We start from the raw sequence: 15,580 nt of genomic DNA on the forward strand, positions 1-15,580 counted from the left end.
TGACAGTACGTCAATTTTTAGTTTAACTTTAACCAACCAACACAAACTAAAAAAGAGTCAAACGAAAAAGTGACAAACCACCGGGGGTTGAGTGTATTGTGTTTAAATGTTACTGTAAATATTCAGATTTTTCCTGAAATAACCAATTAAATTTTTTTCCTAGAATTCTGATTTCGATTCGATTCGATTTCAATCGCTTTTCACAAGAGCCATCTAGTCGTGCATACTGCTTCTAGCAACTGTCAAACGCGTGCAATTGGGTGGTTTTGAGTTCAAAATTGCCTTGGTGAGTTTCTGATCATTCAAATTGATCGTTAGAGTGGCAGATTTTCAAAGACTGAAGAGATTCAATTCTATTTGTCTGTGGTTGAGATGTAATCATGATTTTGTTTTTTTTTATCGTTGTTCATAACATTCCCTTTGTTTGGAAATACATTTTATTAAATTAAAAAAAAAAGTAAAACAAACTTATACAAACAAGTAAAACAAGTAAAACAAAGTTAAACAAACAAGTAAACAAAGGTTTGACCAAAAAATTATTGAAAATTTTGGATTTCAAGAAAACAATAATGAAAACAAATCTAAAACAGAAATGAAACCTGGCATAAAACTAAATTTCAAAATCAAAATGATATTGATTTTTTTTACAGTCAATGATTTTCACATGAATATTCATATTTTTGATTGGGCTTAAACTTTTAAAAAGTAGCATTTTTTCGTTCAGTGCACAAGTTCTATTTACTTCAATACACACGGATAGAAATCCTGTAAGCAAATCCGATAACTCTGTGTTGTCGAATTTGTAAACATTGAAATTTTCCAAAATCGGCAACATTTTTGTCGATTTCGACGTAAATGTTTTCAAAATCGACAACAATTTTCATTTGAAATTTTTCCAAGATCGGCAACATTTTTGTCGATTTTGACGTAATTTTTTTCAAAATCGACAACAATTTTCCAAAAATCGACACAAATGTTGACGGTTTTGGAAACATTTCAATGTTGTCAAATTCGACAACACAAAGGGCAATTATGCCTATTTTAATCAAACACCTATCTTCGTGATATGGAGAATTTGTTGCTCGATTAAAGCTCCAAAAATACTATTTTGGCCATAACTTTACCAGCAACAGCACCGCCTCGATTAAGCACACAAATTTATGCCATTTACTGGCCAAAAATATCTTATTTAATGCACTTTTGATCAAAATTTATATTTTGCAAAACCATTTCTCATCACGTTGCGTGCACACACTGACACACACGCGAGCAGCTATCACCCGCTTAATGAATATCGCAAAAATCATCTTTTCACTATCGCTCAAGTTTACACAGCTATTTCGGGATAAAACTGCTTCCAACTACCGGGAACATGTTCTTTTGGCCATATTTTAGTCACTCACTTGTTAAGTAGTCCCGAAACATGTAATTAATTAGCAAGCGCCATAAATAAAAACAAACGCACTGAGTCACTTGACGTAAAGCCTATTCTAAACGAAGGCTGAAGAAAACCGAGCGAGAAGCGAAGGCAAATAAAGAACAAAGGATGGCGTTTGAAATGGAATGCGTAAACGATTCGAATTGAATTCCGTTTCAGAATTCCAATTGAGTTAACTGGGTACCTCTGGGAATAGTGACAAACAAAGTGTAATTTTACATAAGGAATTGGTGAAATTTTCTTCAGTTTCTGTTGAACTTCACATTTCTACACACTTAGATTTTTTTACCGAATTCGGTAAAGTTTACCGAATTTTACAACTGAAAACTGAAAATTACCGAATTCAGTAAAAACTTACCAAATTTCGGAAATGAAGTTCATTATTGTTCATCGTACAAACGAAATTTGGTAAAATTTTGTTCATTTTGACAGCCCGATCTAAACTTTACCGAATTTTCAACTACCAACTTCGGTAAAAATATCTTAGTGTGTACATTAATCATATAATATTCAACCAAACAAATGTTTACCCTTCCAAAATTCCACCTTTTTTACGGTGTAAGTAAATCTTCTCAAACAAAACATTTTATTTTTTTGCAATGGTTGCCATATTTCTATGCATTTATTTTTTGTGAATATTAGAAATTTTCCCAAAAAAAAATATTTCTCAGCATGACAACAAGTTTATTTTTTTCATGAAAACATATTTTCGTGATGATCAGAAAATTTCCTACAAAAAAAATAAAAATTCGATTTTCTAATTTCTAAGACAACATTATTTTAACAATTTAAAATTTCAGCTCTTTTTTTCAAAATCTCAAGATTACGGGTTCTTGGACAACTGGAAACTGAGATCACAGATGCAAATCTTCAAGCTTTTTAAATGCGTCAGCGTTAAGGTGAAATGGGACGCCAGTTCTTGGACAACGTTTTTTCAACTTAAATCAATTTCTAAACTCGACAGATCGCTTCCTTCCGAATTGTTCAACGCCTGCAAAAAAAAATTTCGTAAGTTATGGCATTTTTCCTTAAGGTTGTTCCAAAACTTCCCGTTTCACCTTAAATGACGTCTGACCTTTGAATGTATAAGTAAGATCGAATTTCTTCCGAATTCTCGCGCAAGAGAGAAGAGAAATTCGATTTATTTAGGATAATCAACGAATGCGTGATTTTCGAGAGGAATTACGATTTTACTAATATGTTTACACGTTAAACGTCTGACGTCACATAACACTGACGCATTTCACGCATAAAAGGATACAAAAGCAGGCAGAATTGCATAAATTTTACGCAGTTGCCAGTTGGGAGCATGCGAATTTTGAATGCGTCCTGCAGCAACGAACCGTACGAAGCGGTTTTATTGTGTATTTTCAAGTTCACTGTACCGAAAAGAAAATCCATATTCATGTGTTTAAAAGCACAATAAACCATTTGCGAAAAAAATATCACAGTTTCAAGCTGTTGAACGCCTCAGCCTTGAATTTATAATTGATGTTGTTAAATTCGGTAGAAAACAATTCAAAGCAGAGTTAATGACTCAAAATCAGGGTCTTGCTTTTGGGGGAAAAATATCGTGATTTTCCCCCTAATAAAATCGTAACATTTTTATCAACTTAAGCATTATCAACTGGGTTGATAAAACCTCCGATAAAAAAAAACGCACACACGCCAACGCAATTAATTCGTTCTTAATCCGGTTCCGGATTTTAGCACGGTATGTTTATCGATTAGTCAGTGCACGTCGTCTTAAAAACAACAACACAAAGCTCTGCGGTGTTTACTCACAAAACGTGACCAGTCGAAAAAAAAAATCGAGTCGTGTCCAAATTCTGGGTTTTTCGATTCTTAATTGAAGCCAAGCGTTGACAGCTCAATTTGAGTGGGATTGGTTTTTTGCACAAATGTACAACCAGTTGCATACTTTTAGGGGGGCTGGCAAGATTATTTCTAAGCACAAAAATGAGTAATAATTGAAACTTCTCGCGCGGACGCGCGATTGCGATAGCAATCAGCAACTCTCCTATGCAACTATTTACACATTCAGTCGCGAGTATTTATTCATTTTTTTCTCGCTGGAACCACTTCAGCAATAAATCAATCAAGTCGCTTCCATCCATTCTAAATGCACTCTGCAAAGTTACTCACTTTTCACTCACGCCCCTTTGCTAACAGCAAAAATTGAGAACTTCCTCAGCTTCAATGTCGGAGAAATGAGAGAAAATGTCACTCGAGTTAAAGTGAGAGAATGTGCAACAGAGTGTTTGCACTCTCTCTTTCAATGTCTCTCTTTCTCTGGATTTTGGATAAGGTCAGTCAGAAAATTGAACGGAGGAGCAAGAATAACAGCGAAAGAATGGTTGGTTGAGTGCGTTTGAAAAGAAAAGTTAGAGAGAGATTCCCTCTTCCCCTCCTCGCGCCACTGTTGTAGGTTAGTGGGGGAGTGACACTCACGCGAGGAAAACATCCGCCAAATGTCAATGAACGTACCTGGAAGAAATGAGAAAAGAAGAATGTTTTTTTTTTTTCTTCACAACTTATTTTTATTAGGTCCTTTTAGGTGCTACGACCAGGTTAGGACCGAGGATCAAAAATACAACAAATAATAAATAATAAAAAAAAAACGTTACTGAATCAGATGATCATTTTCTCGTGCCATGTGTCAGCAAGTGTGCGATCACGTCAATCTGTTCCTCGGGTGTCTTGCACTGCCTCAAGCGAACTCTGTATTCTCGGTAAATGGCCCACAGCTCCGACTCGCTGTACAGCATCCGTTCACCTTGTTGCTCCTTCGGGGTTGCACCGGCGTCGGCGCCAGTATTTCCTTGACTTCTTCCTGCGGGACGAGGATGTTTCTCTTCCGGTACCGCTCCAGGTAGCGGAGGAAAATCCGCCGCGGTAAACACAGCTCCTGCCGGAGTCTGTTTGTCCTTTTTCCATGCTGGCGGCTTCGGCTTGGACGCCTGCTGCCTCGACTGGATGAACTGCGCACGTTTGGGACAGCTGCGGTCCAGACCCTCGTGGGATCCAGAACAGTTGACACATTTCTTGGCTTGCGTTTCTTCTGCTTTGCACTTTTCTGTGTTGTGGGGACCCCCACAGCTGCTGCACCTGGGCTTGAGATGGCAGTTACTGGTTCCGTGACCGAACTGCAAGCAGTTCTTGCACTGGGTCACGTGCGGTTCTTTGTTCCGGTAGGCCACCCACCGGACGACGACTGGTCCCACTTTCTTTACTTTGCTACTCAACTCCTTCAGACTGGTGTGCCCCTTGGGGAAGAGCACGATGAAAGGCGTCTCATCGATGGCGGGAAGCTGCTGCTTCCGCCTGATGGCGTGTACTGCCAATACGTCCAGCTGATGTTCCGTCTTGAGCAGCTCCTTGATGTAATCCGGTTCCACGTTCGGGAGACCTCGCATTACTACCCGGTGCGGTCTCGCACTGCGCTTTCCGTGCGTGTAGAACTGCACCTTGTTCTTCGTCAGGTGGGCTTGCACCGTGTCGAAGTCGTCGCTCGAGAAGCACGTAATTTTTGTGCCGTACCGCGTCAGTTTGTGTTCCGGCTGGACATCACACGACGACATCACCTTCGCAAGGCGGGCGAAGCTCATTTCTTTCACCACCAGCGGCGGCTGCTTCTTCTCCCCGGCCGACTTGCCGGTTGCTGGTACCACGGGGTTGGTTTTTTCTGCTGCTGGGTTCGCATTGTTGTTGTTGTTGCTCTCCTCCGCTAGCGGGCTGAACTTGTTGTTGCTGAGCAGTTTCTCCACATCGCCGTCGTTGCCGCCATCGCCGACGTTGATCTCCTCCTTAGCCTTCCTGCGGCGAACCTTGACCACGGGACGAAATCCGCCCCCGTCCTCTCCTCCTCCTTCAGAGTCTTCCACCTCCATGCCCGTCGCCGCCTGCGTCTTGGGTTGAAACTCGTCCGGTTTCTCCCACACACTTTTCCTCAAGGCCGCGTTCCAGTAGAACGTCCTTCCATTCTCAGCCCTGTGCTCCGTCCACTCACTCTCCACCGTCGCGGCCGCCGCCATGGCCGTCGGCGAAAGTTAAAAGAAAAAACACCGTCAAAAACGCGCTAAGCTAGCTCGAAAGACGACCAAACCCAACGAAAGTTGAACAGGGAGTGGAAAAAGAAGAATGTTAGTCTTTAAATTTTAAACAATTCACTTCTAATGAGGACTTCAAATTTAATTGATACGCAGAATTGGAAAAATTATGTTATATTAAGAATTATTTACAATTTTCAAAAGAGCTTTTCAGCTTAAAATACTTTAAATTTTTCTGATTGACTGCTTATCCAATTATCAATCTAATAACTTAAACCAGTTAACAGATTAATATTAATGAAGCTATCGCAAATTCCATCAAATGAAGCAAAAAATCAGCGCCAGGTCAATGTTTACACTTCATTTTTTTTTTTTGCCCAGCAGGCTCACCCAGGTTGACTGTCAGCTCTCGCAGTGTCAGAGATGCAAGTCAGCGCAAAATATTGAGGCTTTTGCATTGGAAAAGAAGTTGAGCGGCGCGCATAAATCAACCCAACTGGGTTCGCACGAAAGGGGAGCAAAAACTTGCTGTTGGCTAGTTAAGGTGCAACAACGAAGAAGTGGCGCGTTTGTTTTGAAGGGTCGAAGGGTGGACAGTTAGCAAAATATTCTAATTTGAAAAAAAAAAACTTATTAGATTTGCCGATACCCAGTCACGAAATATTCTAGCAGAGCTGGTTCTGTCAGAATCCTGCTAGAACGGTGGAACATTTCTGCTCGAAAACTATAAGAATATACAGCTCTGTAAGAACTCTGCTAGAATCCTACTAGAACGTCATGACTGGGTAGGATTAACATAACAATTGATATCCAAAAATATGAAATTCACAATTTTTTTTCTGCGCATCAAAAGCATTCATACAAAAGATTCAATCTTCCGAAACTAGCCAGCAAAAGAAAAAAAATGATCAATTAATTTTTTTACATCATGATTTTTTAAGGAACTTGTTGATGGAAGTGACGACAAAGCATTAAGCCCCTAAAACCCAAATTTGTTGCGACTTTTTTTTTTGTTAAGGACGTAATGCAAATTTTTATTTCATGTTTTTACCACCACCTCAAAATTTCCCCAAATTAGCCATTAACGTTTGTTTATACAGTTTTTTTTTCAAATAAGGGTTTTTTAATCATTTTTATAAATTTTGAATTCAAGGCTGACAGATCAGAAAAGACGCGAAACTTAAGGAAAAAAAAATACTTTCACACATTCATTGAAATTTTGCTAATTTGTGACAGTAGCACATCTGTATTGATGTTTAAACCATTTTTTGATTCTTTTTGCTATATTTTTCTAAAATTTTAAGAGTTCGGCTGTACCAAGATTAAAATTTGATTGAAAAATGGATTTTTGGCTATTTTTTCTGACAGTCATGAATTACATATATCTAGATTAAATTTTCAAAACAACCTATCCCTCATGGGTTTCCTATGCAGATAGGGCCTTTTGAAAATTTAATCGAGATATGTAGTCAGATTTCTCTGGAGCTTTTTTTTTAAATCATCTTTGAGGTCAGCGACCTAAAATAAGATAAAGTCCTTTTGAAAAGTTTCTTAAGAATGTTGTTTATATTATTAACGTGACTTTAACCTTTGAACCTAAGAAAAACCGAATACAGTCCAGACTCGGTTATCCAAATGTTTGTATGGGATTCGTAAAATCGATATTATAATATTTTATTATTAATTTAAATTGAAAAATGATTTTTTTTAACCTATTATCATCGCCATTTCGGCCGCCATCTTGGATTTAGAAATTCTCTTTCATTTTAGAATAGTCAATGGGCCATTCTTAACCATCAAAAATAAGACAACGACATCTTTTTTTTGTGATTCGATTATCCGAAGTGAAATTTTTCCAAGGCCTTCGGATAATCGAGTCTGGACTGTACAGAGCGGATTCGTTAATTCGAATTTCGCTACTTTGCATGTCCGCTTTTCAATAGCTCTTTAAAAATTGTTATTTTAAAATCCGAGATAACTTTGATAGTAACTGTGTTTCTTACAAAGCTTAAAAGAGTACAAATTCAATAATGACTTTAATAAAATGTTTATAAGCACGCAGAAAAATAAGGCATATTTGAATCAACAAAAAACGTTTTGTTGATTTGAAAATCAAGATTTTTGTTGAATCAACGCTAAACGTTAAAGCAACTTTTTCAAAACAACATAAGATTTTTGTGGAATTGAGAAAATCAAGGTTTGTTTCAACGCAAAATCGGAGTTGATTACATTCAACAAAAAATTTGTTGAATCAAACCTCGTACAGGCTGATTCTACAAAATATTTTTCTGCGTGAGTTTAAAATTAAAACTTAATAAGTTTTTCATAGAAATAAAAATAAGTTGTCCTCAAAACCAATTTGGTAACATAATTAAAAAATTACATTTGTTAAGTAAATTGTTTTACTGAAAATGCCTATAAATTTGAAGTTTTTTTTTAAATCCGTCACAATGAAAACTTGTATCTTAAAACTTATTGTTAACTGTTCTTAGTGCAAAATTTCGAAAGAATCCGATAATGCAGTTCATGTTTCGATTCGAAATATTTTTTACTGAGTAAAACATGACACTTTGAGAGTATTTGAAGAACTATTTAACAATGTTTTTTTTTATAATTATAATTAACTAACTATAACAACTTTTCACACTCTGTTGAAAACTACTGCTTGAGGTACTTTTCTATCTGGCTCAGTATCGTTTAATACCATTTAGTTTGTATTTAATTCGTATTTTTAACGATTCTTTATGCCTTTTTTTAATGTAAATCGGATGACACCGCTAAATTACTAATAATGTTTGTAAACAATGCACAGTGGGAAAACACGGGTAAAAATTAAATTTATCTTCCTGATTTTGATAAAAAATAATAGGGTTTTTTTTAAAACTACATCAAACTTGGGAAATTGTTGTGTCACCAATTGATCCCTCTTAATTTTTTCACTGAAAATAATACCTTTGAATGACTGAAATCTGTTACGTAAGATAAAACGTGTTAATTCCGTTTTCGTTCCTTTACTCAAAGATGTTCTTTTGAAAATTAGTACGATATATTCGTCGTTGTGATTCATCCCGTCTCATTTTTCTCGGCGAGAAAATGTTGCCAGTGAAGAATAAAATTTTGACTCAAAACTATCTTCTTTTCCCTGGCCAGGCCTACTGCGTTAAGTTAACCACAAACATTTCTCTTTGAAGTGGATTTAGTTTAAGCACGAATATTAAACAACAATACATAATTATCTAATTCTAACATTCTGACAACTTCAGGTCAATTTTACTGATGTTGTCACTTCTATCTTGTCACTATCAATAAGAAATAAAGCGTCCACCACAATGACCCACCACAAACAACCTTCCCAAAAGCAATAAAACTTGCTGAATCACCCAGACAATGTTGTTTTTTTTCTCTTTTCGTTCTTTCTGCCGGCATCGAAGCCAACCTTCGGTCGGAACAAGCCGCCAAATAGTATCCACTACCGGTTCCATTACCCTGCCTGCCTGCTGTAAAAATAATTCCGCTTGCCGGTTCGGCCAAGAAGCAGCCAGAAAAAAAAGTGAATGCAACCATCGAGAGTGAGCGCGCTTTAGCCATGAAAATTGATAGACTACGGTCGAACGCCGATGGCTTGACAGCGATTGCAGATTCAGATTAAGCTCAGGAAGCGTTTGCACCTTAAGAGTTCAATTGCCTTGAAACGAGAGCAAAACTGGTAAGAACGAAGTTACATAACCTCAAAAGACACGCACACACGCACATTTCTCACTTTTATCTTCTTTCACGTGCTGGAGACTTAATTTGGTCACCCAGTGACAGCGAAATCAAAAGAGAGTGGGAAATAGAGAAAGAGAGAGAGAGCGGATCTGCTCTAGATTTGAGTGCTTGGCTTGGGGAGGGGGGAAGGGTTGAGGGTCAGGGAGGTGGTGTGCGTGATAAAATCCAAAGTGATAAGACACCGGACTGTGTGTGTGAACGGACGGACAGACATACAACGAAGAAGTGTGTCTGTTTGAGTGAGTGTGTGCCGAATTATGTCACTTGCCTCTGGAGGAGATTTGAACGGGGATTTATAGAAATTAACAGAAAGGTACCTTATACGAACTTTTGTGAATTTTGACTAAATTGTATTCAATGAAGACATTAAAATCACAAAACAGCAAACACGTCTGAAGTTTGAAGGTCAAATTTCATCAGGTTTTTTTTTGGTTCGAATACAAAATTAATTCTGGGTCTCGTGGCGCAGGGGTAGTGGCTTCGGCTGCCGATCCCGATGATGCTATGAGACGCGGGTTCGATTCCCGCCTTATCCACTGAGCTTCTATCGGATGGTGAAGTAAAACGTCGGTCCCGGTTTCTCCTGTCTCGTCAGAGGCGCTGGAGCAGAAATCCCACGTTAGAGGAAGGCCATGCCCCGGGGGGCGTAGTGCCAATAGTTTTCGTTTTTAGTTTCGTTTACAAAATTAATTAAATTTGCACAGCTTCTGTATACAACCGCAACCAGCGAAATAATTTTTCCATTTAATGGAAAATTTACCGTGCTATCAGCAAAAATAACAAAAAGTGAATATTTGTACAAAGTTTATAAACATTAGACCTTCAAAAACACTGTCAAACTGTTTTTCGAGGACATATTGAACAGCTGTTTGCAGTTTGTTTTGTACAGAGATTTGATGGGTTGATTTTTTTGCTGTGGTTTTTTTTTGTATTATTGCGATACGCTTTGTAATACTATTCTAATGACAACGTGCTATATTTTTAATTTAATGAAAATTCAATATATTTTTTTCATATTAATTTGGAATTATTAAAGTTTTTAAAAAATAAACAAAAAATATGCTAAAACCTGTAAACCTTATTTATGTGAAAGAAAAAATGCAAAAAGTGGTTCAACTAAGATTTTAACAAGATCACGTCACGTCGTTCCAACCAACCAAACTCGTAACACTTCACTCCCAACTAATTCTTTCAAAGCTTTCTGCATTATATCAGCCTCTGTTGACCCTGTTTGGTCAAGTTTGTTTTTTTTTTTTTTGCGGTGTTTTAACCCTCTACAACCCAACCCCGCCTCTAGACGGGCTTCGATTCAAAAATCGCCAAAAATCCATTTTTCAACCAATTTTTGATCTTCAAAAATCATTGGAAAGAAGAACTTTTAAAATTTTGGAAAATTTTAGGGTTGGAAATTTGACTTATTTTATGTGACTTTGCCAATGTTTTTAAAAATGTATTTTTTTTAGGTGTCAACTTTGGCTGTGTTTTTTACTAACATTTCCTATATTTTAAGTAAAAAGAAGTATGCAGTATTTTTTCTAGTGCCCCAGACTATGCCTCTACGCATCTACGCATTTATTTACAATTTAAATCATAATGGTTCCATTTTATAGCAGAAAATGTGAAAAACATGCAAAAAATTGAAAAAGTTACTGTAAAAACATGAAAAAATAAGATAGGCAAAATGTAATGATAGGAGTTGGTAGAGTAGGCCAAATACTACCAAAAACAAACATAAACTAAACAAGATAAATGCAAATTAAAATATTAAAAATGAAACATGAAAAACATAAAACAAGAGAAGTAAAGTTTTTCGTAGAACAAAAGTTGCTCAAAATGACCTCCTGAACACGGGAAAAATAAAAAATTTTGAAAAAAAAATTTGGGCAGTAGAGGGTTAATTTAAAAATTAGCACGTGCATCATTTTGCCCAACTTTGGAGGTTTTTTTTCTCGCTCCAAATAATTTCTTAAAAGAAGCCGAAAACCAAAAGTGCACAACAAGCTTAAACACTCTGAACTTTGCCGAAAGTCTGCGATGATGCAAAATCTTAAGCACGTGGCCTGCAAATGAGACTGATTCTTAAATGAGCAAAAGTTTGCGATTTTGATCTCTATTGCGGACTACTGGTTGCACTTCAGCAATTAGAGGCTGACTGTAAGGTCAGTAATTTTTTTGGGTTTTCAGTCAAATTCTGTAAAATTTAGTCAAATTTCTGTCAAAAACTATCAATTTTAATCGAATTTCTGTCTGCTTCTGTCAGATTCTAAAAATGTATACAGATTCTGTAAATTTCAAACAAATTCTGTAAATTTTACACAAATTTTGTCAATTTCACTCAAATTCTTTATCACGTTATTAGGATCTCTTGTTTAAATCGATATAGGTTTGCACAGATTTTCTGTTGTACAAAACTTGAGGACCTAAATTATGATTTAAAATAATATATTGGAACACAAGCTCTAATAATTTAATCTTATGGTGAAAAGCTGATTTGCAGATAATAACGTTCAAAGATAATTGAAACAAAAACACTAACATTAGAATAAAAACTAAACTAAAGAAATATTTAAAAAGTATATGTAAGAAAGTTTATAACTTAGCTAAATATTGTTATAATTGGGTCTTAAAATGAAGCTTAAATTTGTGATATTATTGTTCACAACGATAAAGCTTATTTTTCTGAGTACAATGACCCTTTGTACGACCAACGACAGCTCGTTCCAAGGGGACCATAGTTGATCCATCGAAATAATGTTGTCTTGTCATTTTTTTTTGCATTAATATAAAAAAAATGTGATAATTAATGGTTTTTAATCGTTTTTTTACCGTTGAACATAAAAATTTACATAGAGCCTTAGGACCCTATTAAGATCACATCAAGTTGAGGTTGAAATTTTATGTCAATGTTGGGTTTTGAGGTGGAGTCCACTACATTTATGTTTTGTCCATAGTTATTCGGACAGCATCGAAATTTGTACTGGTCAATTTAGTTAAATAACTTTCAACTGGGGCGAATCGAGACTACAGTCTTAACAGGAACAGCATTTTAAAGCACTTGAAATCTTCAAAGTTGTAAATCGATGTACTTATTTTGATGTTCTGTGTCTAAACAGAAACCGATAAAAAAAAATCAAAATTTTGTGCAAAAATATTATTATAATAATTTAATATAATAGTTATCACAGTTCCCCCCAGATGACGGTATTTGACATTTAATTTTATTTATTTATAAAAAAGTAAAACAAAACCGAGGCTTAAAAATTAGTAATTGACTTATTGTAAAAAAAATCAATACAATTCCAGACTCAATTATTCAAGGGCCTTGTAAAAATTTCAATTCGGATAATCGAGTCTTTGAAAAATTTCACTTCGGATAATCGAGTCTTGACTGTATTTAAAAAAAACTGAAATCATCCCATAATATTTTTGAATCAGTCATTGCTTTATTATTCATAAAATTCAATAATGAAACAAAACAGATTGAACTTTGTAAAAAGAAAAAATGGAATTAATAAATATATACTTAAGTTCTGGAGCAACTTTTGAAAGGGGCGGTACGACGTGGTACGACATTGCTCTTACGGATTTCCTCCCATTTAAACGCGTGTAATGTAAGGCCGTAAGAGCTTTCAAATGTTGCTCCAGAGTTTTCTAAGTAGCCATATTATTTACGTTATTTTTTTCATAACCACTTTGACAAGTAAATAATTTGATCATTTTGTCTGAAAATTTAATTTTACATTATGTCTATATTCATACTGAACCTTTAACAGAAAGTAGCAGTTTTCTTGATTTTTTTGATACACAAAATTATTAAGAAAAAAAAATATTTAAAATTTTTGAACAATCTAAAAATGTTGACCAATTTTGATAAATAGATTTTTGCCTTAAGCTTATAAACTGAAACTATAATGAAATGTGCATAAGGTAAACACAAATTTTACTTCATGTATTTGACCCTCGGTTACTCCAATTTCAAATAAATTTTTTCGAAATAAAAAAAATATTAAAAAATGCTTTACCCATTATCACAGTAAAGAATTTTAAATAAAAATCAATAAATATGTGAAAATTCTTTTTTCCTAAAACCTTATTCCGATTATGCAAAAAAAATCGTAATCAACTTATTTACAACAGTTTACAATGGATTGTTAAAAAAAAAAAATTTGGCAATATTTTGGAGAAATTTTGAAGTGGGGGGGGGGGGGGGTGGCAGAGAGACAAAATGTTTATGCACCCTTTTCAAATGTTGCTCAACATTTTATCAATTTTAAATTGTTGAGAAAAAAAAACGATTTCTGCATATTTTTTCAATGCTTGAAAAAAGTACACACAAAAATGAATCGAAATGCACACACAACTAAATTCAGCAATGGCACTATGAGTTATTAGAAATTAAATTGAATTGAATATATCTTTATTGAAATTTATCTGAATATATCTTTATTGAGATTTCTTTTATTAATAACATTTCTTTTAAATGTTAAGTGGTATGGCTTAATGCTCTTCATCTTTGTTGTACTTTTCATATTATTATTAACTGATCACATTTATTTTATTTATTCAAATTGTTTTATATTTGTGCATTGAATGAAGATATTTGGAAAAAAAACTCACTTTAAGTCACTTTGTGTTATTATTCAGATTACCCGGTACTTTCTGCACATAAAATTCTGAGGTTGACAATTTCACCAATGCTTATGCTTATGCTTTATAAAATTCTGAAGTTTAAAATTTGGAAGGAGATGTCAAAATTAGCTGAAGTTTCATCAGGTTGTCTAAAGTATTATATCCAATATGAGCTTGAACTCAAAAAAGGTTTTCAAACTGAATTGTATTTTTGTTCTGCGTGTCCTTAAGAATGTCCTAAAAACCTGTTTGAGGATGTTTTTTTTAAATTTTACTTAAAGTCTTCAAAAAATTTATGAATTCGTCAAAATTGTAATTGTAATTTTATTCGGCTACGATTTCATGTTCGTCGGACTTTTCAAGGACTTTTTATCAGGGCAAGAAAGTGTAGGTACAGTTTGTAAATTTAAAAATTTTGTTTTGACAACTTGAGAAGGCTATCGCTTAAGGGTCCACTTCACACTCGAATCAATCTTGGGCAATCAGTCTCTGGCAACGCTGGACGCTTAAGGGTCCACCCCACACACAAACTCACTTCCGCTTTTTCTCTCATTTGGACCTACCTGTTAGAGTGGGCCTTAGGATACGGTGCTGCTGCTTCTACTAACAAGCTCCTGGCAAGGATGCTGGAACTTTTTTTTCTCCTCCTCCTTCACTAAATTATGTAATTATCCTTGACGCGCGGAAATGCGTAGCACACAGCACTCCTGGAACTCTTGAGTTTTCTATTTCTGCACACTCTCTCTCACACACGTTTTCGTCGAATCCTGTTTTGATTGAGCAAGACTTTGCGGGACCACAAAATCACGGAACACACACTCACTATCGAAGGGGGGGGGGAACCTCCCACGCACTTGTGGCAGAATATCCTTCGATTTCGACGTCGAACGACTCTCGTTGTTTGACAACAACAACGACAACAAAGGTTGGGACTGGGAGCAAACACTTCTTTTCACGAGGGGAAAAGAAGGAAGATCACAACACTCCGGCTAAATATCAACGGGACGGGACGCTTCCGGAAATCCGGTAGTCGCGGAACACGCGAGTTCACGCACTTTGTTACGGGGTGGGATCTAACCTTGAATTTGGTCTTAACTTTTAAGGGGCGGACACAAAAGGGCGCGAACACGATGATACACGCGGGGACTGACTGAGCCTACGAACAGGACTTCAGGAACCGAACCGATCTTAAGTAAACGTATGAATGTAACTGAAGCTTCCTCTAGATTTTTGCACGGTTTTACACAATTCCCCCACTCCGGCGGTGTTCCGTCCCGCTCGCACGCGCCTCGACTCTCGCAGACGTTCCGTCTCGCTCACTCGCGCGCGTGCACACACCTCAGAACACGAGTTCTGCTCTCTCTGCTCTTTCAGAGGCTCTTTCGAGTATGTTAAGCTTGAATGAGTTAAGTTATGTTTGTGTGTATGTGCGGGGAGCCGATATCAATAGAGTTATCTACGTGCGCATGTATTGCGTGTACGTACACGAAAAAGATTGAGGTTAAATTTTGTCCGGCCAGCAAAATCAAATGGTGCGCTAGTGTGTGTACGCGAAACGTCATAAAGCTCTATTGTTTGGCAGAGCAGACAGACAAACAAGCGCGTTTTTTTGTTGTTTTTCAGTGATTAAAACTAGCCTCTCGGAAGACTCTCGGCTCCGAACTCTTCTTTGTGGTTGACTCCGAAAAGTCTCTTG

The 15,580-nt window shown here is 36.2% G+C and overlaps 1 protein-coding gene across 5 annotated transcripts in view; it reads right to left on the bottom strand.

The window, feature by feature from the left end:
- LOC120430351 (elongation of very long chain fatty acids protein AAEL008004) overlaps positions 1 to 15,096 on the bottom strand; it is an 85,396-nt gene extending 70,300 nt beyond the window's left edge. For 3 of the 5 annotated variants that reach the window (XM_052706147.1, XM_052706145.1, XM_052706146.1), the window contains exon 1: positions 14,448 to 15,095. The gene's annotated coding sequence lies outside the window, so the exon portion shown is untranslated. Of the gene's footprint in view, positions 1 to 14,447 lie in introns of all 5 variants that reach the window. The other 2 variants (XM_052706144.1, XM_052706142.1) reach the window with 1 other exon arrangement.
- Positions 15,097 to 15,580: the final 484 nt, after the last annotated feature.

This window comes from Culex pipiens, chromosome 1, assembly GCF_016801865.2.
Source record: "Culex pipiens pallens isolate TS chromosome 1, TS_CPP_V2, whole genome shotgun sequence".
Lineage (NCBI taxonomy): Eukaryota > Metazoa > Arthropoda > Insecta > Diptera > Culicidae > Culex > Culex pipiens.